Genomic DNA, 7,818 nt, shown 5'->3' on the forward strand with positions numbered 1-7,818 from the left:
ATAAACCCCAAATCCCTTCCATGGAAACTAGTTACATGATGAGTCAACACTTACTAAGGTGGATGCCAAACCTCAAATCCTTGGAGAGAGCTGTTACGGGGACTTCCAATGGCTGCTAAAATGAGATATAAATAGACAGTAATGCAACCCAGTTTTCATTAAAGAGTTCTCTAAAGATAAAATAATAAATTCACTTGTGCAATACCTTTGGCATCAGAAGTTTGCTACATTAGCTTGGAAATTAGATGGAAAGTCATGAAGCAGTTATATAAAGTAAATTTTCATGGGGCCTAATTCAACCTTATGCGAGGCAAGTGCCAGTGCTAACTCAACTGATTTTTTAAAAAGTACTTTTAAAGTACTATAATTCAGTTATCTACTTACTCTTAGAAGTTCGAATTAAAATGTGATTAGTGGAAATTTTCTAACCACAGCAAATGAAATAAAAGAATACTGTTAGCATGTAAGACAAGCTCATAGTTTGTGTGTGTGTAGTCTGTGCACACCTCTCCAGGAGAAACTTAATGACATGCAGGTGATCACACAGACACTTCTCCAACAGTCATAAGAACGCTGGAAGAGGGGCGGAAAGCTCAGAACGGAGCCTAAGATCAGCGTGATCCTTGTGAGTGCCAATGAGATTTGAAAACAGAAAATATCACTGATTTAAGTCCAGCAGTGACAGCTGTTTAAAAAGTACAGGCACAAGTCGGGTGTAAAAGGAAAACAGCGGTATCAAAATGCAAAAGAACAAGAACCCTAAAACCAAACAAAAGCAACATGAAAAACAAAAACAAAACACTTCTCCTGCCTGGTTAAATCCTTAGCACCATGATCACAAGCAGAAAACAATAAGTAAATATAAACCCAAGGAACTTGGAAGTCTCTCAATTTTAATAAAGTGTGTTGATCAATGTTTATTTTAATGTAACTGGATTAAGAAACTCCCAGGATTCAAGGCCAGCCTGGTCTACAGAGTGAGTTCCAGGACAGCCAGGGCTACACAGAGAAACCCTATCTCACAAAACCAAGAAAAGAGGAGGAGGAGGAGGAGGAGGAGGAGGAGGAGGAGGAGGAGGAGGAGGAGGAGGAGAGGGAAGAGGAGAACAACAACAACCACCCCAAGGAGATTAGCAAACATAGAGGATAGATACTTGAAAACATTTAAGTTGAAATAATAAAGCATACTAAGTACGGGAAAGCCCACAGGCAAATATTCAAGAACTCTCTGTAGTTTGAGAGCCTCACTTTACTAGCAATGGAAGTGGAGTTGGAAGGAGACATTGGTTCTGTTTCTTTTCTTTTCTTTTTTTTTAATATTTTTATTATGTATTTTCCTCATTTACATTTCCAATGCTATCCCAAAAGTCCCTCATACCCTTCCCCCCCCCCCCACTCCCCTACCCACCGACTCCCACTTTTTGGCCCTGGAATTCCCCTGTACTGGGGCATATAAAGTTTGCAAGTCCAATGGGCCTCTCTTTCCAGTGATGGCCTAGTCGGCCATATGCAGCTAGAGTCAAGAGCTCTGGGAAACTGGTTAGTTCATAATGTTGTTCTACCTATAGGGTTGCAGATCCCTTTAGCTCCTTGGCTACTTTCTCTAGCTCCTCCATTGGGGGCCCTGTGGTCCATCCAATAGCTGACTGTGAGCATCCACTTCTGTGTTTGCTAGGCCCTGGCATAGTCTCACAAGAGAGAGCTATATCTGGATCCTTTCAGCAAAATCTTGCTAGTGTGTGCAATGGTGTTAGAGTTTGGAAGCTGATTATGGGATGGGTCCCTGGATATGGCAGTCTCTAGATGGTTCATCCTTTCATCACAGCTCCAAACTTTGTCTCTGTAACTCCTTCCATGGGTGTTTTGTTCCTAATTCTAAGAAGGGGCAAAGTGTCCACACTTTGGTCTTCATTCTTCTTGAGTTTCATGAGTTTAGCAAATTGTATATTATATCTTGGGTATCCTAAGTTTCTGGGCTAATATCCACTTATCAGTGAGTACATATTGTGTGAGTTCCTTTGTGATTGGGTTGCCTCACTCAGGATGATGCCCTCCAGGTCCATCCAAATGCCTAGGAATTTCATAAATTCATTCTTTTTAATAGCTGAGTAGTACTCCATTGTGTAATTAACCTAATAGTTAGATCTCTCACAGGAAAATGTGAACTTTCTCCAAGTATAAAGTAAGGCCTGCCTACCTGATGCTGCAAAGAAGTCAAACTACCTCCAGGAACATTCAAAGTATTCAGGACATTAATCAGACTGTCCTTCCTTTTTTTCTTCATTTCTTGAGACTCAATGATGGTCTTTCGGGGGGGCCTGCCTGACAAGCTGAAGACTTCGAATCAGCTGGAAGATCTGACTGTAATTGTTCCCAACTCATTAGTTTTCCCTAAAGTCTACATCTAGAAATATAGAAACTGTTCTGTGCTTATGTAAATTCTGTCTTACAATTATTTCCTTGTTTCATTCATGTAATACTCACCCAACCAGACATAGGAGTCTAGTTAAGACGTGATATAATGCTTACTGTTGATATCCTCATGTAATTCATGTATTATTTACTGGGAAAAACACACCGAAATCAATAAGCCAATGTATTGAAATGGTATAGAAATCAATATAGCATGGTAAGGAAAACAGAGAAAGCGTGTGAAGAGAGTTGTACTACATATGAGTTTTAGGGTTACTAGGTCAAGATGTTATATGTAAAATGTAATCTGAAGAATGAAGTATGTGTGTGTTCCAGAAGATTGACACATGCCAAACTTTGGTAAGAGAGAAAAGCTAGCAAAATATGAGTCCCTGAATGAGGCCAGAGGACAATACTGGGCAGGGTTGGAGAAGCAGAGGAACAAACATTGGGGACTGTCTTAGGATTTTACTGCTGTGAAGAGATACCATGACCAAGGCAAGTCTTGTAGAGGATAACATTTAATTGGGGCTGGCTTACAGGTTCAGAAGTTTAGTCCATTATCATCAAGGTGGGAGTATGACAGCATCCAGTCAGACAAGGTGTGGGCAGAGCTGAGAGTTCTACATCTTCATCTGAAAGCTGCTAATGGAAGACTGACTTACAGGCAGCTAGGATAAGGGTCTTAAAGGACATGGCCACGCCCATGGTGACACACCTACTCCAACAAGGCCACACCTCCAAATAGTGCCATGCCCTGGGCCAAGCATATTCAAACCATGACTGTATCAAACAAAGTGACTTCTCTGGAGCTTGTTCATTAACATCGGAAACAATGAAGGCTTTCAGCAAGGACGATGGTAATCCTCTAGTGGCTTTGTATACTAAAAAGAGGTCAGAGGTCATGATGAAATGCAGAAACACGTTGAGTCTGTCTTCTGCCCTGAAGCTAGGCTATAATCATGAAAGCCAAGTAGGTGCTATGACTGGGGGTCTAACCTGGGCTAGGAAAGGTACCCGAGCATGAATGAGTTATGACATACATTCATTTCATGCTATGACATAGCCCTCTACACTAATAACATTGGTGCTAATAAGTAATGAGGCACAGTCTGTAAATCTAGTACCCAGGATTCTGAGGCAGGAGGGCCGTGAGCTGAGGTACTATCTGAGGTACATAGCAAAGCCTAAGACAGCCTGGACTCCGAAACTCAGTCTTAACAGAAATACACCATAAAACCCCACAAAACATAGGGATTTCAGAAGGACATTGTATTGAGATAACATTTTTAGAGCTCTACATCTTGAAGCAATACAAAATGGAAATTACTTTCAGGCAGGCAAAGATGACAAGAGCAGAAAGAAGAAAGATGACAACTTCCCCCGCCTGCTTCTGATACTATTTCCTCCAACTCCTCCCTCTGTGAATGTCTTCAGCTGATGTAAGGAACCTATTCTTGACTACAGGGAACATATGTTGTCTTTAAATGCTATGCCCTTACAAACAACTTATATTTTTTCCTCCTTTTAAAAAAAGGATATCCATATTTGATCTTTGTGGAAGTACCATCATCCGAGTAGGAGCATGGTCTTTTGATGGAGCTATTAAAGTGTTTTACTTTTCTTGTTCACTAAAGCATGAAATGCCACTGGCTTTGGCTTTGCACATGCAATGTGATTTGAACTTTTCCTCGGTGACCACACCATCCCAAACAGTGGGTCATCTGATTCAGCAATTACTCAATTTGCATGTGGACATCCTTATCAATAACTCATTTCATGCTATATTTTCCATTTTTGCTTTGGGTATGTTGACCTAGTTCCGACTAATTGCTTCTTAATACATCATAGATAAGTCATTTGCCTACTGTTTCTATTTAACTTGATAATTAATAATAGAAATAATAATAATAATTATGACAACTTGGGGGGTCACTTTGAACTGAGCTTTTCTGTTTCTACCTCTTTTGTAGGGCAACTTCAAGTGATCCATATTATGCTTGGAAGAAAGATGGTGTCCTCAGGGTCTGTGGTACCCAGAGCTCACTAATGTCTAAAGGAGGAACTAGAACTGGCTGGGGCCTCGCAGGTCCTATATTCTACCTCCAGAGATTCTGACCTATTCAACAATCACATGCTGATGTTCAGAAAGCTGGCCAGACTTCAGAATCAAGAATCCTGATCATAACTTGACAAAAACACTTAGGAGTATGGAACCTATCAAGCAAAACTCTCCAGGCAATGAGACACGTGAAAGCTTTTATTTTATATATTTTTCAACCCCATGTTTAAGATAACTGTTTCATTTGAGCTGGACAAACATCTATGGTCGGGAGCACCAGTGTTTTGCTCCCGTGCTCTCCCTGAGAAATGGAGACTGGCGGAGGCTTCTCAAGCAATACAATGTGAAAGTGCCATGTCAGGTGTCCAAGGACAATCTTTGTGTTTCCTAAAACTAAAAATCTAACTCCGTATGAAAAACTAAAATACATATGGAATTACAAGGAAAAGCTAAAAAATCAAAATGCCTGAATATCTAGAGCAATTCTTAGCTAAAAGAACAAAGGGGGAGATATGCTACCTGACACCTAGGGTCTAATTCTGTTGACATCAGTGGTAGCATGCTCGGCTGTGCATTTGGTCCTAAGTATTGTGAAAAAGAATTTATGTATATAGAATACATGGATGTAAATATATACAGAGAAATATATATATATACATACACTCATACATACATAGAACTACAGTAATGAAAGCAGCAGGAGATTAGCATAAAAACAGCCATATGGAGCAATGGAACAGAATATAGATCCTAGAAGAAAACTCCCTCATCCAAAACCAGGTGATTTTTGAGGAAGATGCCAAGAACATATGCAGAGGAAAGAGCAACCTCTTCAGTAAAAAGCACTGAATAACTTGGATTTCCTTAGGAAGAATGAAGTTAGACCCCTATCATTTCTCACAAAGATCAACTAAGAATAGATAGGACTTAAACATAGGATTCAGGTTATAAAACTGCTAGAAGGGAACACAGGGAAAATGATCATGACTCTGAAATGGTATTTTCTTCTTTTGATAAAACTTCAAAATGTGCTGGAAACAAAAGCAAAAATAGATAATTGGGATTATGTCAAACAACAAAAAAGTTCCCTATGTAGCAAGAGAGATGACGAACTGAATGAAGAGACACCCTACCGGATGAGTGAAAACATTTGCAAACTGTTCATTTGAGAAGAGCTAATACCCAGAACACAAGAGCAATGGAAACAAGTCAATGGTGTGTGTTCCCCCATCCCCCCAGGCCAGATTTCAAAATGGTGAGCAGACTGTCCTAGCCATACATCTGTTGCTGTGACAAAATACCACAACCAAGGTAACTCTTAAAAGAAAACGTTTAATTAGGGCTTTCTTATAGTTTCAGAGGTTTAATCTGTTTATAATCACAGGGGGCGGGGCAGAGCACAGCAGCTTGCAGGCAGGTGCTGGAGCTAAACTGTAGTTTAGTTCAGCTGTAGCTGAGAACGAAACCCTGATCCACAGACAGGAAGAGAGAAAAGCCCTGGCAAGGGCTTTTCAAACCTCAAGGGTCAACCCAACAACACCCTTCCTCTAACAAGGCCACACGTTCTAATCATTTTCAGTGTCACTCCCTGCTAACTAAGTATTTAAATACAGAAGCCTATGGGGACATTCTTATTCAAGTTTTCACACAGACCTAAAGACACACTTGTCAAAAGAAGACATGCAAATAACCATCAGAACTTGAAAATATGCCCATTGTGTGAATCTAAGGGAAATGCTTACCCAGACCACAATGGGGTGTCTCACCTCCTCTCAGAAGGACTATTAAAAAAAAAAAAACCCCTAAGGAAAATGAGTACTTGCAAGGATATGGAGAAAGGAAATACACACTGGTGTTGGTAATGTGACACAGATATTATAAAGAAGGTACAGAGGTGCCTCAAAAAAAAATTACAGCTAGAACTACAGTTAACCCATCAATTATATTACTGTATATACACTTCTGAGAAATGAAACAATTTTGCCAAAGATATATCTGGGCTTTCCTGTCCATTGTAGCACTATTCAGTTATTTATTTATTTATTGTAGGCTTTTTGTTTTTTTGTTTTTTTGTTTTTAAAGACAAGGTCTCTGGCTCTGGTTGGCTGGGAACTCACAGGTGTCTGCCTGCCTCTGCCCCCTGAATGCTGCCATCAGAAGTGCACACCATCACAACTGGCTGTAGCACTATTCAGAATGACTAAGACATGAAGAACTTAAGTCCCTTCACCTGATGAATGGACAAGGAATATACAGTATACACACACTGTGGAGTATACAGTATACACACACTGTGGAGTATACAGTATACACACACTGTGGAGTAGTATACAGCGGTAAAAGAATAAAACCTTGTTATCTGCAACAATGTGGGAGAAGTTGTGCAAGTCACAATGTTAAGTGAAAGACTCCAGGTACAGAAAAAGAAAAAAAATCCTATTTTCTCTCTTATATAAGGAAGCTAGATAGACATATGGACATTAGTAAAGAGGTGGTTACCAGAGGCTGGGGAGAGGAGAAGAGAGGGAAGGGTGTGGAAGGACTTAGTACAGGTAGGTACTAAGTTATGCTTAATTAAAATAGATACTTTCTGCTGTTCTGGTGCACAGTGGAAAAAGGATAGGTAGTGGTGATGCCAATATATTTCGAGTTTTTTGTTTTGTTTTGTTTAATGGTTTCAACACAAAGGTATTAAAAGGGTGAGGGCAATAAGGTGGCTTATCAGGTAAGGGCACTTCCAGCAGCCCTGAAGACTTGAATTTGATCCCCAGGGCCCACACAGTGGAAGGAGGGAGCCACACAGGTTATATTCTGATCTCATTCACACACAAGCCCTAGCCTTCTGTGTGGCCACAAAATAAGTAAACAGGTATAATGAAAAGTTTTGAAGTAATTTTATTTCCGATTAAAAGTGAGGCTAACACAATGGAAGAGACATTGTAGCTCCCAGCTACAGCATCTCAATAGCATCATTGACTCTGGTGACTGGATTGTACTCCAGGGCTGCTATAGAACCTTCCTACAGTGATAACAGAAAGGCCGATCACTTGAAACACCCCTCCCCTCCCCAATCCCAGTGATTACTGTGTGGAAGCCCCAGTGGAACACTCTGCTTCTCACAGCAACCTTGAGGCAGAAGTTGACTCTCCCACTTTCCTGATGTGCCCTAAGCTGTACTTCCTAGTGTCTCTCAGAGAGACCTTGCCACTGTCTGTAACTTAGCTGGTGACTCCGTGCTCCTCTCTCTGGAAGAGGAGGTCTGGTGCATTTGTCATTTGCGCTCTCATTTTGAAGTTCTTACCGCTGGATAATCTGCATTGATACACCAAGATCTGTGTTAGATT

At 40.5% G+C, this 7,818-nt stretch overlaps 1 long non-coding RNA gene across 2 annotated transcripts in view; it reads left to right on the top strand.

Moving 5' to 3' along the window:
* Positions 1–6,519, top strand: part of Gm39383 — a 36,143-nt gene extending 29,624 nt beyond the window's left edge. Inside the window, exon 6 of one of the 2 annotated variants that reach the window (XR_870950.2) lies at positions 4,386–6,519. This is a non-coding gene — a long non-coding RNA (predicted gene, 39383). The remainder of the gene's footprint in view (positions 1–4,385) is intronic. The other variant, XR_870951.1, reaches the window with a different exon arrangement.
* Positions 6,520–7,818: the final 1,299 nt, after the last annotated feature.

This window comes from Mus musculus, chromosome 9 (genome assembly GCF_000001635.26).
Source record: "Mus musculus strain C57BL/6J chromosome 9, GRCm38.p6 C57BL/6J".
In the NCBI taxonomy this organism is placed as follows: domain Eukaryota; kingdom Metazoa; phylum Chordata; class Mammalia; order Rodentia; family Muridae; genus Mus; species Mus musculus.